At 47.2% G+C, this 20839-nt stretch overlaps 1 protein-coding gene across 1 annotated transcript in view; it reads right to left on the reverse strand.

Moving 5' to 3' along the window:
- Window positions 1-20839, reverse strand: part of LOC144158190 (uncharacterized) — a 544079-nt gene that overhangs the window by 413267 nt on the left and 109973 nt on the right. The window lies entirely within an intron of this gene.

Genomic DNA, 20839 nt, shown 5'->3' on the forward strand with positions numbered 1-20839 from the left:
GGTGCAAGCAATTATAGGCCAGATTCTGTTTTCAGTCCCGTTATGCTGAAGTCATAAGAGTACTTTGAATGAATAAATCGTGTGGCTCGATTTTGAAGCGACTCGAGTTGATTGATGAGATTTACTTGATGTGGTTTCCAAATGGCTGATGCATATTCTAACTTCGTCCTGACGAGAGATTGATAAGCTAGTAATTTGACATTGTTAGGGGCATGACGCAAATGGCGCTTTAAGAACCCGAGTGTTTTGTTAGCACACGCAATGATGTGCGTAATGTGCGTTGCCCAAGATAAATCACTACGAAGGATTACTCCGAGATATTTATAGGAAGGAGCTACTTGGAGGTTTGTTTCAGCAATTTGGTACGGGAATACAATCGGATTTCGACGGCGGTGGAAGGAAACGGTTTTACATTTGTTAGGGTTTAGTTCCATTAGCCAAAGTTTACACCATTCTTGCACGCTTCGTAAGTCGGTTTGAAGAGACGTGTTATCTGAAACGGTGTTTATTTTACGATAAATAACTCAGTCGTCTGAAAATATGCGCATGTTAGAAGATTCATGCATTGGTAGGTCATTAATGTAAATCAAAAACAGAAGTGGGCCTAGAACGGACCCTTGAGGGACACCTGAGGTACGGGTACGGAATAAGAAACGAGCTGCCAGCAAGACAGCGGGACGGCTCGTATATAACATTGTTTATGACATTAAATTTACTCTCTCTCTCTCTCTCTCTCTCTCTCTCTCTCTCTCTCTCTCTCTCTCTCTCTCTCTCTCTCTCTCTCTCTCTACTGAATTTTTTTTATAAGCTTCCGAACTAAACCATGCAGTACAAACACGATACCGTAGATTTTCTGCAAGTATTTAGGGCGCTGTAATGGTCTTATATTCAGGCTTTACCGAAGCTATTTATAGCCTATAAAATTATGATATACCCTGCTGAGTCTTGTTTAGGTGGCCGCGGCGGGCGCTTTTCTGATAGAGGCGAAAATAAAAAATGCCCATGTGTTCGAGATTTCGGCGCACGTTAAAGATCCCCAGGTAGTCAAAATGTATCCGGAGCCCTCCGCTAAGGCGCCCCTCATCGCCTGCGTTGCGTCGGCGCGTTAAATGCTACAATCATAGAAATAAAAATCAAGACTCTTGTTTTGGTGATAGGCAAATTGTTTATTTTTATTCGACCTGCATATTGGTATATATAGAGCCCAAGGTGATCGTACAGGTCTTATATTACATACACAGTTTGCCGTGCTCATACATGTTCTATATAGCAGTGTAAAGAAACTCTCCCAGTCAGAAAGGGTTTTGTATAGAGGCATAACCTTCGCGCTCATACATGTCCTCGACAAGCCCATACAGGAGCTCTCCGGTTTCATATAGGTCCTATATAGCTTCACAAAAACGAATCATAAGGAAGTTTAGACAGGTCATACATATAGCTTTGTAAAGGAGCTCTATGGGGCCCTACAGGTCCTAAGCGGCGCGACGAAGCTTTGGCTCATACAGGTCTTATAATGTCCGCATACCTGACCTCTCCGAATCTACCCAAATCCTATATAACGTCCTTTTTATTTCACCACTGGCTCCAAAACGCGATGTCAGTGGCGGAAATGTGCTGTGGCCACATGGAAAATAGTGGCCGAGTAACGCTCTACAATGTGTTTCCGTTCCTTTGTCGCGATCTCGACCAGTCATCGATGTTTCGAGTGTGCATTTTCTTTTCTCTACGTGTGCACAATACAGCGTACTGCGTACTGGCGCCTATGTAGACCGTTTCCACAATACTGTGGGAACGTGAAACGCTGAGGAGCGGCTCAGGCAAAGCAGCTAACAAAAAACCGCGTGTTTTTTTTTGTATTTTTGTGTTCTTTCATATTTTTTATCGTTTTGAGCTAATTTTTAAACATGCCACTGTGCCCTGAGGTTGGCGCTTACTATAATTGAACTAGATGTCAGTTACCAGAATAAACGTGCCGCCTTGCTGGTGGTGCTCCTTGTATCCAAAGGCTCCGCAGCTCCAGAGATCCAGCGTTTCTACATGCCGACAACTAGGTGCATGCTTTGAGAAAGCATTAAAGCTCCTGCCAGGAATGACAAAATTGCGTGAGCCTGCTTGGCGTGAGGTAAAAGTTCCAGCGAGTGCGCGTGCATTCAGACATTCAGATCATTTTACATCATTTACTTCTAACATGTTTTCGATATGCTGGGTAAGCGCATTTGAGCGTCAGAATCTGGCAGCTTTCTTTCGCAAGTGCATCCGAGTCTGTTGGAATCTGAGAATTCTAGCGTTTCTTGGTTTCCTGTGGTAATTGTAATGGAGAAGGGCCATTAGAGTGAATTCTAATACAATGTGGTAAGCCGCAAGCGCAATGCTGCCGGCGGGACTGCACGCAACGACGTTTTCCCGTAGCATCAAAAACACGGTGGAAGCAAATAAAAATAAAATCTCAAAACCTTTCGTGCAAATAAAAAGGAGTCACGAGTCTGTTTTACTCGGATCATTTATACTGCCCCCCAAATACTGCTAATTCTTGGAGGGTCTTCTCTTTGAGATGATTACTTCGGAGAAGAGCAGCAGAGCCCGCGGAGCCCTATTTCTAACGTGAAGTAAATGTTTCGAGCTCTCTTGACGACTGCATTCAATACACAAATGCTACTATTTGATGTAAGTGGCTGAAAGCACATGCACACAATGATACAGCGTGAACGAACACACTTTCAAGTTATTTACTCTCTTGCAGCAACAATTGTACGTGGCGGGAGAACAGATCAGACGAGACATGGTGGAAGGGGACGACCGACCGATTTACATTATGTTCAAAGTGGCCATCAGAGGGGCCGCGCAGGCTGCGCCCACACTCAGCTTCTTAATCCGCGGGGGCTGGAACCACGAGGCTCATGTCCCACTGCTTGCTCCTTCGTCCTCTCGTAGGGAAAGAAATAAACATTTATTGTCCTCCCCAGCCCTCCCTCCCCCCCCCCCCCCCCCCCCAAAGAAAATGACGAAGCTTACACTAAGTCGCGCAAGGACTGAACCTTAGCTGAGTTAGAGGATTTCTTTCTATGTAAGCCCGAAAGGACACCACCACCCATTACATTAGGTTTGAAATTGTTTATTTGCATGTTCTATCGTCGCTTTTCCCTGTGTCAGTGGTAGTCATCGTCATACCTATCTATATAGTCGTCTTCCTGATGCATGACTGGCGGGCCCGGATCGTTTTGTCCGCGGGCTTTCGCATTTCTCCCAAAGTGGAACGCGTCAGCACACGCTAGAACCAGCGGCAACTGGCTTCACGAACTGGTCGTCTGCAACGCGAGCTGTCTTGTGCTCCCCCCTTAAGGCGCGGACGCACGTGAACTGTTTTTAGGTATTTTTTTCCGAGCGCCACGCGCAATCCTGGACGACGCCGGGCGCTCCTCGTGAGAGCGCTTTTCCTAAGGCGCGTGCTCACGTGCGCGGTAAGCGGCGGACGTAACTATGACCCGGGGTTTTCTGATGACGCCGCAAACATTACAAGCTACACCAGCTCCGCTGTTAAAAAAAAGGAGCGACGCTCTATCGTTGGTCATCCGGTGTGGGTGGTGCCCCTAGTCCGGGATGCCATGACCTTCAGCTGCTTGTCTGGCCCCTATCACCAGGCCTCTCGTAACAACATTACAAATACATCACTGCGACCTCTGCCGTTGTCTAAATGAACGAAAACAAAGGTTAAAAGGAAGTTCTCGTTTATGCATTAGGACCCGACCGGTTCCATGCGCAGAAAAAACACCGTAAACAAAAGTGACCGGCTTATTTCCATGAACCTTTATGCTAGAGCGAGAGCGAGCACCCTGAACCGAAATTTATATTTTAGTGTTAAACACGCGCGATGAATTTTACGCTTCCGGCTCCACATTCGCTGCGCCATGCCCCAGCATTTCGCGAATACAAAACTCCTGTCCTCTTTAGAAATTCTTCCATTGATTTGGTGTTGGTAGAACGGGGTTTAAAAACAATGTCTTGTCGACAAAGCTGCGGATTCGCCGGAACGATAAGTAAATCCGTACAGAGCACTGCCACTGGTGTCAACTTGGAACGCGATGAAGGGCCCTAAAACGTTTCCACCTGGCTTTCAAAGTTACCGTCGTTGAAGCCATCGAGGCAGCTGTGCTTCACAAAAGGATTTTAACTCCCCCGGGAGCGGGCCCGAAGATCGCGCTTGCTGTTGCGCAAAGTTTATCCACTCACTCACTGGCTTTTGTGCGTAGTATAAGCCTTGATCCCCTCCCGTTGTTTTAAGTGCGGATATCTATTGTACAGGTATCCATTGTACAGGTGTAGGACTGGATTACGCAGAAAAAGAGAAAGAGCGGTGTGCTCGGCGCCATCACGGCCGCGGTAAGAAATTCTCACCGTGCTTCTTCTTGTTTCGTTTCTTTTCACGCCTGCAGCGAGGCTTTGGGCCGAGGATCTAATAAAGCATAGGTACTTCAAACAGCCGGTTACTTGTGGAACTTATTGAGATACATTTCAGCCAATAGCAGTTTGCATACAACGTTGTTACGAGGGAAAGTTCAAAAAATTCTAAAGTTGGTTTTATGCATCTGTATTAGTAATCGTAGGACGCAACAACCAATGCCATAACTTTAGTGGATTTAAAAATATATATATTGCAAGAAATGTAAAAGATTCAAGCTCTTCTAGTACGCTTAAAAGTAAAATTTTGCGAACTCCGCACTACTGACTGTCCACGCCAAGGGACAAAGCTAGCTTTGAAATTTTAAGCCCAAACCAAGAGGTTCTGGCTGTGCGACAGTAGGTCGATCGGTCATTCCAACTTGTCTTTACTAGTATAGGTTCACAGACAGAGGCAACTGGAGTTAAACTGATATTGTCGCGCAGTGAAGAAAGAAACGAGGTTGTTGAGGAGAAGGGCGTTTATTGAAGCGAACTTGTGCTGCTCAATAAACTTAAAGAAAGCACAAGCGGCGAAGAAGCAGTCAACACAAGTGATGTGCACAGACAAACGTCGGCGAGTATAGTGCCGCGGCTTTTGCTTTCCCCGCATTTTTCTTCTGTGATAGTGTATCTGAAACCATCGGGTTATGTTCAGAACGCTGTAGATGAGACAAGAACCGTCTACGGAAGGGACCGGAAAGCTATACACCCCTTCCTTATCTAGCTTGCTGATACGGCATGCGATACAGCAAGGGCACGCGCGCTTCGTATGGAACTCAAGATAAGGCAACCGGGTGTGGCCCCACGCTAGTAATAAACATCAATAAACAAATAAGAAGCCGTGGTTCATGGTAATATGGCCCCAGGGTGAAGGAGATGAGAGGGTAAAGACCAAGGGCCCCTACATGCTCCCGCTGCAGTTACGAGCGGGAGTGGACGTTGAGCATATAATAGCTTGACATTTTTGTATCTGGACTTCCAACTTTAATTTCGGGAGCTTCAATGGTAAAATTTGTAAAGAAGAACGAGTAGTAACGCTGGCAGCCCAACATAGCATAATTTGCGAGTGTATGTAGAAATGAGTGTCAAAATATGCTAATGAAGACGCGGCTACTGTTTGTTTCCTACCCATAACAACGCGATGTTTTTACAACATTCGTTTACCCAAGCATAGGCTCATTAAAACAGCCAGTAGACGGATTCCCTGGGTAGCCTTGTTTGCATAAGCCCGCTTCGCTAACTATCGACCTCATTAACGGGGCTACGAGAAAGTTTAGTTCCGCATGCAGAAAGTATGAATGGAGGCCTTTTCATCGCCATTCACCCGCAGATACCTCCCGATAATGTCATTTTCGTGGTAAGAATGATTACTTGGGCACATTTTTTTTTGTTGTTTTAATGTTGATCGCAACCACGAGAAAGAAATACGGCGCAGAATATGCATGGGTTGGGGAGCACTCGGCAAGCACTCTCAAATAACGAAAAGTAAGCTACCTCTCTTACTCAAAAGAGAGAGAAAGATAAACAACATCTTTATTTCCGGCAAGTTGGGACGCGGCCTAATAAACGTCACGTTGGCGGGCCGCTCGGCTTCAGCTGCCTACTCGCACCGCCCCTTCGCAGGGCTGCGCTTTCGGCCTCTGTCGCTCGAGGGCCACCAACGTCTGCTGGAAAGAAAAATCTACAACCACTGCATACTCGGAGACGACATACGGAGCTGAAACTTGGCGCCTTACTAAACAACTCGTAAGTAAACTTAGGTCCGCTGAACGGGATATGGAAGGAATAATGGTCGGAATAACACTCAGGGACAGGAAACGAGCTGCCTGGATCAGAGAAGAAACCAGAGTAGAAGATATCATAGTTCAAATAAAGAAAAATAAATGGACTTGGACTGGCCACGTATTGAGACGAACCGACAACCAGTGGCAATTAGGGTAACAGAGTGGATATTAAGACATGGGTATAAAAGAACGGAGGGCCATTAACCCGGTGGAAGGGTGAAATGAATAAATTCGGGTGTAAACTGTGCACTCGAGCAGCGCAGGACAGGAGTGGTTGGAGGTCAATGGGAGAGCCCTTCGTCCTGCAGTGTACCTGAGTAGGATGATGATGATGCTATTTTTGTTTGGTATAATGAATGACAAAGAAAACCACACACACTTTAACTTATTGAAGCCTGGGAACGTATGTTTTATCTACGTTATAGAATAAATGCCTTCGTAAATGGATTTACCGATTGTGAAAAAAAAGTGCTTCATTCAGTTAAAACCCCAGAAGCCACGGCATTCAGTTATAAGGGTCTCGAGGATACTTACACATGTAGTGGACCAATAATCGTTCGTAACTTCCGTGAGAAGTTCGGTATCGGCACAGATGTCTGGCAGAAAGACATGATGTCCCGGAAATTATTCTAACTTTTCGCAGAGGAAGTTTTTATACGGAATAACAGGGAGAAGTACTCAATATGAGCAAGTAAGGCATATTTGATGCACTTCACATTTTGAGGTGGCATTGTCTTGCTTAGCGTATGCGAAATGGACTTACAAAATGGGTCGGATGACATAATATGCATTCGGGAAGCCCTCCCGATTGATTACAAGAATAGGTTACCTTCGTCACTAAAGGAATAAAATTCAACAAATACGTACTCACTGTTCCTGCTCACGGCCACGAAACGTGTGCTATTAAAGGGAGTAGGGTTGCGAAGGCTAGAAGGACTGGAACTTCCGCCCTTCCCTCGCGTCCCAAAGTGCTGTGGATGCCATGAGCTGATAAGCTCGAGGCAAGGCAAGCCAACCTAGAGACACTTGTCAGGGCCCTTGCGCTCTCAGGTACGCGCAGCCATTGGCTTGGCTAGGCGGTTCGTCCTGCTTTTCATTTCTAGCGGCTGATTCGCATGCTCCGCCTACTACTGGCTGCGTAACACTGCTTTTCGCGTCAGCCGTGCTAGCCACGGCCCGTGAGAACTATCCGAGGAGAAACGAGCGTTTGAAGGCCAGATAGAGGGGCCGCAAACACAACATGTTGGCTCATAACAATAACTGAAAATTTACACCAAGGACCAGCGGCCCGCTTGCGTTTCTTACATGCGGCGCTGTTGCGGCGAACAGGTGCCTCCGAGGCCGGGTCGCGCAGAAAAGACAGCATCGCCGCAGTTATTCGCTGATCACTTTAAGGGGGATTCACGCAAGGAATATAATCCATCCGCTCCCTCCCCGCCGGGCGTAGCACGTGACCGTACGTCACACGTCCGTGCAGATGCGCGGATGCCGGCAGATGCGCGGGCGGCGGACCCTACGGAGCAGTGCCGCGGGGATCAGCCGGGGCGGCCTCGGCGGGGATTTTTCGCTGCTCGCGAAATGCTCCTCGCCCGTCTCACAACTTGATACCATCGCTTTTAGTGACTAGCTGTTATCTGAGTTGCTGCAGATGACTGATAGGTGAGCAAAGCCGTGCCCACGTTTCTGGCATTCGGTGGCTGCTGCCACGCTCAAGTCACCATACCGCCTATCACCGGCATAGGAAACTCAGATAAGAGCGAGTCATGGAAGCAGAGTTGCCAGACGGGCCAGAAGCATTCCGCCAACAGATAAGGATTCTACGACGAGGCGGGGACCTACAATTTGTACAAATCGCCCTCGATCCCAGCAGCGCCGCTCCCGCCCGCCGCGTGGGCTTCTGCCGGCTACCTCGAACGTTTACACACGGAGGCATGACGTGGTATGCGGAGCGGGGAGGGAGCGTATGGATTTGATCCCCAGAGTGTGTCCCCTTCATGAAGCTGCGACGACGACGACCCCCAGAACAATCTTTCACCCCACTAGCATCCCCTTTCACGCATTTCTAAGCTGATTTTCAGCAATAGTCCCGATCTGGCGGGCGGCGACGAGTTTCAGCTTCTGCGGTGTGACCCAGTTCGTGCGCGGTCCTTGTCCACCGTGCGGGAAGATGCTTGCCGCGGTCGCGCGATTAGCGTTTGCGCCGGCAGAAGACGCTCCCTGATTTTCAACGTTCTTCATATCTCGTAAACGACGCGCTATCAACAACGACGCGCTGTATCATCATCAGCCTACTGAGGTCCACTGCAGAACGAAGGCCTCTCCCACTCACCTCCAACTGCTCCTGTCCTGGGCTGCTTGTCAAATATGTTCATATTTATATATATCGGAGCGCGCCATTAAAGGATTTATTATTCACTTTGACCTTTTACTTAGTTCGCGTAACAGCCACAATAATGATCCGTTCTTTCTGAACGGTGTGTATACCTAGGAACCATCCGTGTCACTAAACGCTGTAAATGTGTGTTCGACAGCATCTAACTCGCAGCTTAGCAAGCGGGTAGGAATGTGGAAGTTGTGTTCATAGTGTAGTATATAAAATAGCTGCGAACACACTTTTAGCGCCAGTCCCGTCCGTCTCTGCTGTGTCTTGTCCGTTCTTCTTGAAGATAACTTTTGAATATTCTGAATGAACTTGCCCAGCATCAAGTTTTATTTAACCCATTATCATTTGTTTGATGGCTTCTGAAGCCTGTGTTAGCCCACTTTCTTATGCAGTTGTGTTTAAAATGAAGGGTGCAGCGGATTAACTTTTTTGTTAATGAAGGCTCCGTCATAAAACATAAACACTGCAATGTGTCAGGCTGACGGGGAAAATGCTGGCATTCCCATCCACATCGAAAACCTTCTGAGATACACAACCCATTTTAAATGGCGTGTTGCGTACACGCCGTCAATGAGGTGCGAGAGGGTCTCTCTAAATACAGCACGTATCTCTCTCTCTCTCTCTCTCTCTCTTTCTCTCTCTCTCTCTAACTCGTTTACATACCCTACCATAAACGCTGCCTCAGCTAACTTGGGCCAAGGTTGTAAAAAAGGGCAAGCGCTCTTTCAAAATGGAACCAACTTCAGATTATTTGTGGTAATGTGTAACGGCAACCAGTAATTTTTTATTAGTGAAAATTAGTCTGGTCACAATTTTTCACTAGTCAACTTTTTTAATCACTGGTTTAATCGCAGAAGTGTCACTTAAAATTTTCCCACCGCCTCGAGGAAACCCCGATTCATGAATTTTCTTCGCGATGTGATTTGCGTGGTTGTTTTGCCAGGAAAAAAACTCGAGAAATGCGCAAAATGTGCAGTTGATACGTGCTCACGCGCAGCTCTCAAGAGCTCCCAAGCGAGCATTTAAGAAAACACGGCTACATTCCTCCATAAGTGCTCTGTACAGGGCTTTACGCTCTCAGCTGGTCTTGATATGAGCTACCGCCACTGAAGCCTTGATTAGCATCGTGTGGTCGCGTCGGGAGAAAGTGTTCCTAAAAGTATGACATTACGACAGAAGAATTCAAAGCTTAATTTGATCTTCTGCACTCTTTTCGTTTACGATAGAACAGCGCCTGACATGTGTTTTTATGCGAAGCTTATATGGCTAGGGTTCTATGTATTTTTAATTAATGGCGGTGAACAAAAAGTCCCGTGTCTTTGAAACGCGAGGTGTTGGAAAACAAACGCCCGGTGTGTGTGTGTGTCTGAAATTAGCAAGCGTTCCCCAGAAAAGTTGCATGCCGTTCAAAACATGATTTGTGTATCAAGCTTATGCGCCTCATCACTTCAACGTGACTCTTGAAGAGATCAATTAACCATGGTAACTATCGTATTGAAAATTATCAAAACTTGATTCAGACCCCATCCTCCCACATCTGATCACTTGGATATGCATTTTCGGTAGATTGCTTTTCAATAAGCACCCCTTCCAAGATTAGTAAAGTCAAAATAAGGAAGAGGAGAAAAGCGAAGGGAAAGGCCGAGAGGTTATCAAGGCTTAGAGCCCGGATAGCTCCCGGCATTGGGAAAGGGGTGTTCATGGGATCAAAAAGAGGGCAGGCGAATAAGAGGGGATAAGAGCGGGGCAGCGCACAGACTTCAGTCCCTTTGTGGGCACTGTAGTCTTTCATCCGAGCAAACAGCTCAGTTTTTACCTGGGGTGAGCGGGGGTTGACGTACCGAAGTTACAACTGGGCGATGAGGCGCCGTAGTGGAGGGCTTAGGATTAATCTGATGGTCTTTAACGTGCTCCTAGATGTCCACGCAAGGGCGTTTCCGCTTTTCGCCTCTATGTGAAAAGCAGCCACCGCGGCCGGGATCCAACCCGCGTCCCTGGGCTCAGCAGCCACTGAGCCACGGCGGCGGATTCAAAATACCTAAAAGTGCGCGTTGAGTATGACCACCGTCAACGTCCAAGAATAGTTTGCTCATACCTTTCCCCTGAATTCTGTGTCACCTCTATGTCGTGTGCTAAAAAGCTTCGCTGGTAATTGACCTCCACAGAGTGTAATTGTCATCATTTTTTTGTAATTTAGGTTGGTACAAGTTGCCAATATATTGGTGCAGGTCCCGTTATGCGATTTGGCTGAGCTACGCGGTAGGTGGCGTACGCAAAAAAAACAAATACCGTACGTCCAAAAAAACTGTGCAGTCTGTAAAGCGTGCACCACCGCAGATAGGGTGTTAAAACAGTGAAGCCAGCTTTCGCACCAGCTCAAGCGGGAGCACAAGGAGCATATGCGTACGCGCACCCCTTACTATACCATTTTAAAGGCGATAGTCTTTCTTAGGCTACTCCAACGCAAAAAAAAACACAGCTTGCATGTCTACAGCATGTTGTACAGCATGTTGTCTACATCATGTTGTACAGCATGTTGTCTACAGCATGCTGTACTCGCTACAGCATGTCTACAAAATAAATGACAACCCAATCAAACAGGTTGCTCAGTGCAAACACCTAGGCCTTCTTATATCATCTAATCTATCTTGAAATGCCCATATTACCAACATGGTGTCGGTGGCATCACGACGGTTATGGTTTGTAAAACAGCGATTAAAGCACTGCACTAGCAAGACAAAACTTGTTGCCTACACTCACCTGGTACGCCCATTATTGGAATATGCTGGCACCATCTGGGACCCACACACAAAAAATACACCGCTTGTATTGAGGGCGTTCAGAACAAAGCGCTAAGATTTATCTATCACGCATACGGGAGGCACGTTTCTATCACGGAATTACGCAATAGGTCCGAGCTCCCAACGCTTGCATCACGCCGCAAAGTTCATAGCCTCAAAACCCTGTTCAACATTGACAATGGGCACACTATACTAAGCTATCATGACTATGTACAATATAAAATGGCGCGCGAGACCCGAGGGAAGCATGATAAGACAATACTGGTTCCTCGCACTAAAACAAACGCCCACCGTTTCTATTTTTTTTTCCCAAGGACGATAAGGAACTGGAACGTTCTTTCGTACGACGTGGTAAATGCGTCATCCTTGGATTGTTTTTTGGCGACGCTCGGCTCTAATCCTTGAAAACAGAACTCAATCTGCATGTCTTACCTCAAACCCGACAACTGCTGCACCCTGGTTTCGTACATCTGAGTGTCGTTTAACCATTCGATAATATGAAGTTAGACGTGTTCGCTGTTGTCTCTGCTGATTTTTCTACGCCTGGATTTCCCCTGCTCATGTATTTTTTGTGTTGACGCCAATGGGAGCAGTTAAGGCCTATATATGACTTATTGCCTTTTTTTGTTCTACATAAGCTACAACTAGTGCTACGCCGGTGGTATACTTTTTTCCAGTGTGCACTTTGTCATTTACATGCCCAATCATACTGTTACAAACTTGTTCCTCACACATTACAGAATTCAGTAATATTTTGTTTTGTTTTTATCGCTGTTCTTTGAATATTCTGCATAATTGTGTTATATGTCTAATTTATCTCTTGTTTTTCTTCTGCGCTCGCAGTTTGCAAAATGCATTATTTCACTGCTTTGTACACTCCTGCCTTGAGAGCCAAAAGGCTGCTGGCAGTATTGGCCAAATAAAAAAAATAAATAGTGGCACAAGGCTGGAGAAACAGCGGAGCTGGGGGTTGACCTAGCTTCTTCCCCCTGGGATCCGCTGTCAGTGTGGGGGACCGACCGGAACAGCCTTCTAAAATCCGGCTAAACTTGGCCTCACCCCTCAACACTTAGCCTAGCTTAGCAAGAACATTGCAAAACTAAAAAAACTTAGCAAAGCCTAGCAAAACCTGGCAAAAATTAGCAAAACTGGAAGAAGCTATGTTGGCCCCCAGCTCCTATGTTTCTCCAGCCTTGCACCACTAGTGAAAGCTGCGGCGATTTTTTTTTTTTTGGGTTCCATTGGAAAAGTGGCCGCCGCCGCTGGGACCCAACCCGCGTCCTTCGTATCAGCAATGCAACGCCTTCACCAACGTGCCACCGTGTCTGGTCAAGAGTTCTGCCTGGATGCAGGCACTCCGTGCAAAGAGCGCTCCCTAGTACATCTCGCTATTTCTTAACTATGAAGTCATTAGCCGAGCGGTAACCCTTATAAGGAAGCGACACAGGACTGGAAGTACGAGCCAAGAAGCGACAATGAACGTTCCCTCATTCATTGCTGCCATTCCGCACGCAAGCCTGCGCGGTGGCAGGGCAGAGGCTGGGACCAGGAACCCATCGGTTTGCGCATAAACAAAAAGAAAATTAGAGTGTCGTTTTAGGAAGTGAACCCACAGTTCTCGTGAGCATATTACCTGCCATTCGGGACGTTATTGTTTGTCTTATTGTTCTATTTTTTATGTTGTATGTATAATTATTGCTCTTATTTTTTTGCCAGCTTCAGAACGTCGCAACTGCGTACATCCTTACGCCATGACAGCTTCGCCACTGAGGACTTCATTCCCGGCGCTGTGACAACTTTTATAGCAAAGCTCCATTTTATACCACCCAGCTACATACAATCTTGAAAATTAAGCATGCCCTTAATCTGGAAAGTTGTAGAGGGGGAGCTAAAAAATACGAACAACGGAGCGCACAGCGCATGCTGCACCATATGGCTGCAAAGTCAGTAAGTTGCACGCATGCGCACTTCTTCGAGAGCGTTTGAGAGTGTGGTCTACTTTTATGGGAAATTCTTGATCAAGAAGCGACGGCGGTCATTTATTTTGGGGCGCCTTTTCACGCTGCGTCACCACTGACCAGGTTAATAGTTGAAGGGCCGCATACCTCCAATCAGCCTGCTGCGCGCTTGGGTCCTGATATAGTAGATGACAGGCACTCCCATCGTACTCAGTGGTGAGAGAGTGTAAAAAGGCGCCTCAAAATAAATTAGCGGCGTCACCTCTTGATCAAGCATTTCCCCTGAGAGTAGGTGACACTCTCAAACGCTTTAGAAGAACAGCGCATGCACGCAGTTTACTAACTTTTCAGCCAGGCTGTGCAGCATGCGTCGGAGGCTGTGTTCTCCATTGTTCGTATTTTCTTTAATCCCACCTGCACACGTCACGTAAAATTAAACGCCGTTTCACTAAGGAGAATGCGAGTGGTATCGCTCCAGCGAGAGGAGCGCCGCTTCGTGATGCACGGTAGCAGACGACGCGCATCGAACGCTCCTTTCGGCATCGCCACACACCGACCACCTTGAATGTTGTGCGGCAGCGTTTTCTTCCTCGCGCGGCATTTTCCCCTGTCTATGACCTTGATTGGTAGGCGTCACATTCCGACAGAATGGCGTTGGTTGCAACGCTCTTTTTGACTGCCGCCGACGGACACCGATGGCTGGAAACGCCGTCATATTCATTTTCCATAGACACGCGCCTTTGTATGACAGGTTCAATCCGTACAGGACGCGTATTTTGAAAGTGGGAGCCCATGTGTAAAAAGGTTAGCTGCGCCCGTGTCATGTACTATTATGAGCAATATGAAAGGGAACACAAGAACGCTGGAACACAGCCTTGAAACAGGCTCGGGGCGATACTAGGATGGCGCTGTGAAAAACAAAGGGGGAAAGGAGGGCGCTCTTCCACTAACTGTTGGCACTCCCACCACGCTGGGATTTCTACAAAGCAGCCGCTTACGTCATTTCACCGATGATAGGGTATCGTCCGACAGCCGATAAGACGCATGGCGGGAATGGGAACAGTTCTTAGAACAGCGTCCCCCTTTACACTTTGTTTCCGATGGCGGCCGCTGCATATCACGCATATCTGGGTCTGTGGGTGATTTCTATGCATTCGTGTGTTCTCTTTCATATTGCTCATAATAGTACAGCCTTCGGCAGAAGTTCCTAGGCCGCAGTGACCATGGCCGCAACAAGAGCAACTGCGCCCCCTATTACGGCGCTGCCTTCGCGTGCATGCGGCCACTGGCTCTGGCCGGTTGCGGTGATAAATGAGGGCGAGTAGAAACTTTGTATTTGCAGTTGTGCGCTGCTTGATGGCACGCGGGCTGTATTGCCTGACTCTCTGCCAGTCTTGCTCCCACTACGTCATGACGTTTTGTGCAAGAAAGAGTGCCGTCCAGGTGGTGCGGCGCTTCGGAAAAATAAGTATTTCGAGAGGTCGGTGCACTTCTCGCGCCTGCTACGTTGCCTCGCCCGGCCCATATCTTCGGTTTCTATTTTATGCATAAAGTGCTTTCAGCTACCACTCTCGCCCAACTGCTTCGAAACCTTCGAGCAAAACCTAATTTGAAATCTTCAGAACTTCGCGTAGATATCACTTCATGCCAATTCCCATCTGGCACTGCGAAATCGACACGGGGCTCAGGTGTGCGGTCGCTTTTTTTGGAAACCTTGAAAGGGCAACGGTCGGCGGTCGGAAGTTGTGGAACAGGGAGGCGGAGTTTTCTTAGATTCCCTTCGCTTACTTCAGTATGCGTTTTACAATGAACCTGTATACTGACATTCCCAAATGAGTCAGTCCTGCCCGGTGTGTGTAAAGAAAAATAAAACATTTGCAGCAATGCCAACTTTCGTGCCTAGTCTCCAAGTCAAATGTTCTTTTTTACGAAGCCACAATGTTTAAAGACAATACAGAGAAAGTCAACTACATGGTTGTACAGTTGACTAAATAAAGATTGAAATTCTGGTAGGGGAAAAGTGAAGAGGGGAATACAGCGTAGCTTCCACATGTGACGAAAAAAAAGGTAAATTGAGTCTTCCGATTGTAGCAGCGCTAAAATTAAAACAGCGCTACAACGTAGATGTATTGGTGAGATGACACATGTTATCACCCTCGTACAAAAGGGACACTATTAGCAATCTATTAATAAATATTTTCGTCTCTATCAATCTAATCTAGGTATCTTGGAAACTATCACAAGGCAATCGGCTGCTAGAACGCCTCTATATAACTACGCCGTGTTTCATTTACTTTTCATATGTTCACCGTGTAGCTAGCTGTAAACAAGCGAGAATTACCGCCTGGTGTCACTGTATATATTGGGTTTAAAGAAAGGACCACGGCTAGAGCAAAAAGCTTCAACTCGCCTTTTCTCAGAACTCTCCCTAAACAAGCTGTCTGAAGTGAGGCTATTTAAACGACTATATAACTCTGGAAAGTTTTGTCTCAGAACGCATTATGAATAACTATCAGTCGAATGGTTAACCCAAATACCATGAAGCCACCGCTCTCAAGCCAATCCATCAGCATCGCAAAGCCGCGGTGAAACGGACAGCCTCATGTTTGTCTGCTAGGATAAAATGGTAGTCCTTCAAAGCTTTTCAACGTAATTAACGGATAAGTATGCTTACTCGCAAATCACAAACAATCGCTTTTGTTTTTTGCAATCGTTTGGACCGCGCCCTCGGTAATGACATTTTGTGTCATGCACTCGTTTGCTTTAGCTGTCCAAATGTGCACGTTCTCACTGTGGATTGGGGCAATTATTTGTTGAACTCTGCTGTTTGGGGCAATTTCGTCTATTGTCTTGGAGCTATTCGATACCTGATTCGTGTAGGGCACATGAAATTCTAGGACGCGGAACATGGGTTGCGATCGGTTGATTGATTGATTGATTGTAGGGTTTAACGCGCCGACGCAACGCAGGCCATGAGGCGCACCGTAGTGGAGGGCACCGGATTAATTTTGACCACCTGGAGATTTTTAACGTGCGCCGAAATCTCGTACACACGGGCGTTTTTGCGTTTCGCCTCCATCAGAAAAGCGACCGCCGCGGCCGGGAATCGAACCCGCTACCTCGTGCTCTGCAGCGCAACGCCTTAGCCACTGAGCCACCGCGGCGGGTTTGGTTACCTTCGGTGTGTCGTGTCAGTGTGAATGATGTTACCGGCAAGGGTGGTATTTTTAATCGCTCCTAGCCCTGGCCCTATTGCTGCGCCAATTAATTGCGACGAGTCGCGCCAGCCGCCCACAAACAGATCCAAGCGGGTTTAGTTCGAAAAACGAAACTCTTATGCCCCAAAATTATACAACACACACAAAATGGAATGATATATGGCACACCAAACTTTTTTCGACGCAAATATTCTTATATAAAAGTAGTTTGGCTGAAGAAAACTGATAACCGATGTAGGGCAACGGAAGCGTATGTGGGATCCCCCAGCCATGGTACTTTCTTTTTTTTTTTCCCCTCCTTCCAAGGACGCGGGTTCTATTCCCGGCAGCGGTGGCCTCTTTTCTGATGCAGGCGAAAAGCAAAAATGCCCGTGTGTTCGTGATTTCGGCGCACGTTAAGGATCCCCAGGTGATAAAAATTAATCCGGAGCCCTCCACTACTGCGGGCATCATAGCCCAGGTGCAGCTTCGGCGCGTTAAACCCTACAATAAATTAATCTTTTTTGTTCTTTATTCCGAGATTACCCCGAATTTTCCGAAGGCACTGCAGCAAAGGGGCTACAGCATGGACATAAACAAATCATTTTTACAGCACACTTGCTCTTGAGACTTGTCGCACCCTTTAATGTTTCTAACAAAAAAGTATTTTGCAATAGGTCCGTCCTAGTACGCAATTCCCTTATTTTGAATGGATGGCCCGTTCATTATGAACGGTAGTGGGGTTTTTACTGGGAAGCAGTATATGTCAAACCCCCCCGGTTTTTATTCCGGAGAAGCAACTTTACTCAGCGCCGCTTCGGGGCTCCTCTTCTCCACCACCGACCCCTCTTTCACAACTGTTATGCCCCTCGCCACCATTGATACCTCTTTCACAAGTTGTGCAATCGGATGGCAACGGTGGCAGCACCGTTATCGGATGATTGCGGAGAAGCGGAGAATCAACACAAGTGCGAATGGTCGTCAAAACGACCGAAAGCCGGCGCTGCCGAACATGCAGTCGCCGCCATTTCCGCTTCCAATTCCACCTCGCAGAGTAGCTGCGAACCCTTCCCGGTTGAAGAGCAACTGGCCCGGTTGTAACGCCGGCGTGAGCGCATAATTCATCTTCAGCTTGAAAGGATTTCCGCGCGAGATTTTCGCGGTGTATCTCACGCCCAAGTATACGCCCATTACCGGTTGCCGGGTTATTCATGCGCGGGTGGGGTTGGAAGGAGGACTGGAACGTGCACACACAGCTGGCCTTCATGCCGCTACCAATGGTGTGCCCTTGTGCTGGTGGGATATTTAAGCGTGGAAGTCTCTTGGCTCAATGCGCCCTATCGGCTGTTTTCCATAATAGAGCGGTTTGTGTCTGGGTTGATATGTTACACAGACAGTAAGAGGCCTACGACGGGGACGTAAACAACGGATAGTTCCATGTTTGTCCGCTCGAAGAAAACGCGGGTCGTTCCAAGTTTCGTTCAGCTAATTGGATAGAAAGTATGCACTATCACACAAATTACAAACGTGTTCCAAGCCAAAAATAAATACCGTACGCCTCTACAATATATTTATTCATTTATATACCTTAAAAACCCGGAGGGCATTACATAAGGGGGGATACAAAAACCGGGTACAACATTGTCAGCTATACATTTGGTGAGGGAACTGTAACAAAGTGGTGAGTCAAAACAGCATGTAATAAACTTGAAAAGAAGCAAGCACGCATTGTCAACACGCGTAATACACCTTACAAGAAAAGACTCGCTACATATCTTTACCGGCTTCTAAATAAGACAATAAAGCAGATTTGAAACGCGATGGATCAGTGAGGGAGACTATGGCTGAAGGTAGGGCATTCCATTTGTTTATACACAAAGAAAGAGGGGACTACTGGTATTTGTTAGGGCACGAAAATATTGGTTTAATCTTATGCGCATGGTCGATTCGAGCAGATACGAAAGGGGCAGGGTGAATGACGCTTCGGGAAAAAGTTGTGCCACTATTATACAAAGAGTGAAAAAAGAAAAGGTGAGACAACTTTCTGCGCATTGCAAGAGAAGGAAGGTTCAAATTATGCTTTAGAAATGAGACGCTTTGATAACTAGAGTAACAAGAACAGATGAACCTGGCTGCTTTATTTTGCACTGATTCCAGCATATCAGTCAATATTGCCGTATGAGGGTGCCAGATAGTTGACGCGTACTCCAAGGAAGGCCTGGTCAAAGTTTTATATGCCTGAAGTTTAGTGTCCGCGTTTGCGCACTTAAGACGACGCTTCAGGAGACCGAGTTTTTTAAAGGATTTATTAGTAATGTACTCAAGATGACTTTTCCAAGTTAAATCACAGCTTAGAAAAATGCCAAGGTATTTTATTGATGACGCCGTCTCAACTATGGTGTCATTTATTGCATATGTGGGAGGAGGGTTGGTTGTACCGGAGGAAAATCTGATGTGTTTGGTTTTTCCAATGTTAATTTCCATTTGCCACAATCGGCACCACTCCGCGAGTTGCATTAAGTCTGACTGTAGGGTAGAAACGTCGGTTGGTTCGGTTATTTCCCTATATACGACACAGTCGTCTGTGAATAGACGTATGGAAGAGGCAATGTTAGATCCGATGTCACTAATATAAACCAAGAATAATAAAGGGCCAAGTACAGATCCCTGAGGAACACCTGATTTGATCGGGCTTTTTCTGGAAATTATATTAATGAATTTTACTGATTGGTGTTGGTTGCACAGGAACTCGGAAATCCATTGTGTCGTTTTTTCGTGAAGTTGAAGGTTACGGACTATCGCTAATAAACGTTTGTTCTGTGCGTGATCGAATGCCTTAGAAAGATCAATAAAGGTTGCATCAGTAGGAACAGAGTCATGCATAGATTTATAAAGGGCATATATATATATGTATATATATATATATATTATATATATAACCCTACCCTATAATATTACCCTCGTTACATATATATATATATGTAACGAGGGTAATGAACATATGCAATAGACACAACATGCCGTCAAGACATCGGGGTATGTGCCTCACCAGCATAGCCCATATAGGATTATGCCCAATCCACACACGGGGATATGCGCCAAAGAGGTGTCAGGGAAGACGATGAACCACAGGACGTGCATGCGCCAGAAACGAGCTTGGTGAACGCAACGCTCAGACCTGCGTTATCCATCGGCTTCGCTCCTGCAATTAAACAACGTCAACCGGCTACCGGCGTGTCGGCTGTCTTCTTAACAAGTGGTGGAGGTCAGGAGTTTCGATCCCGCCCTGGAGCTTCGTTCCCGGACGCTACCACCCCCAATGTCCAGAGAAACCACTCAGCTTGTGGTCTGCCGCGGCTCCATGCGCGAGCGGGAACCGACCAAGTTCAGCGGTGCACACGACAGCGACGCAGAGGACTGGCTTGCTTCCTTCGAACGCGTGAGTGCGTATAATAAGTGGGACGACAATGCCAAGCTTAGCAACGTCGCCTTCTCTCTAACGAAAGTCGCGGAAACATGGTACAACAATAATGAGTCCGATCTCCGGCCTTGGTCTCATTTCTGTAGTGAATTTATTAGAATTTTCGGCCGCCCTGCTTTACGAAAACTTCGCGCCGAACAGTGCTTACGTGCACGCGGACAGAAGGCTGGCGAGACGTTCACCAGCTATATCGAAGACGTCATTGATTTATGCAAACGTGTCGACCCCTCCATGACGGAAGCTGACAAGGTCCGGAACATCTTAAAAGGCGTTGACGACGACGCTTTCCAGATGGTCTTGGCTAGAGACCCCAAAACTGTTGCGGATGTCGTCCGCTTGTGTCAGAGTTTTGACGATCTACGCAAGCAGCGAGCTCTGACTCGACAAGCCTGTGCTCGCGGGGAGTCCGTGGCGAGCGTGGCGGCTACGTACGACGAGGATTCCGCTCTGTTTTCCCGCATCAAAGACTTTATACGAGAAGAGGTGGCCCGCCAAGTTTCCCTGCTCCCCTGCACCGTAGAGCCGCCTTCTCCACTAGCGCCTACACTCCGGAATATGATACGGGACCAGGTAGCTAACGCATTGCCACCAGCCGAACACACCGCACCAGTCGCTGCCCCTACGCCCCTCTCACCTACGCCCCTCTCACCTACGCTGGAGCGACAGTCAGGCCGCCACCACCGCCTGCTCCATTCTTCCAGTCCCCAGCGCCGCAACCAGCCGTGTCGTTCCAGCCGGCGGTGCGCATTGCGCCGACTCACGTACCATCACGACCACTTCCAACCCCCATCACCAGTC

Source organism: Haemaphysalis longicornis, unplaced genomic scaffold (assembly GCF_048455015.1).
Source record: "Haemaphysalis longicornis isolate Haplotype H1 unplaced genomic scaffold, Haemaphysalis longicornis Haplotype H1 scaffold_1, whole genome shotgun sequence".
NCBI lineage: Eukaryota > Metazoa > Arthropoda > Arachnida > Ixodida > Ixodidae > Haemaphysalis > Haemaphysalis longicornis.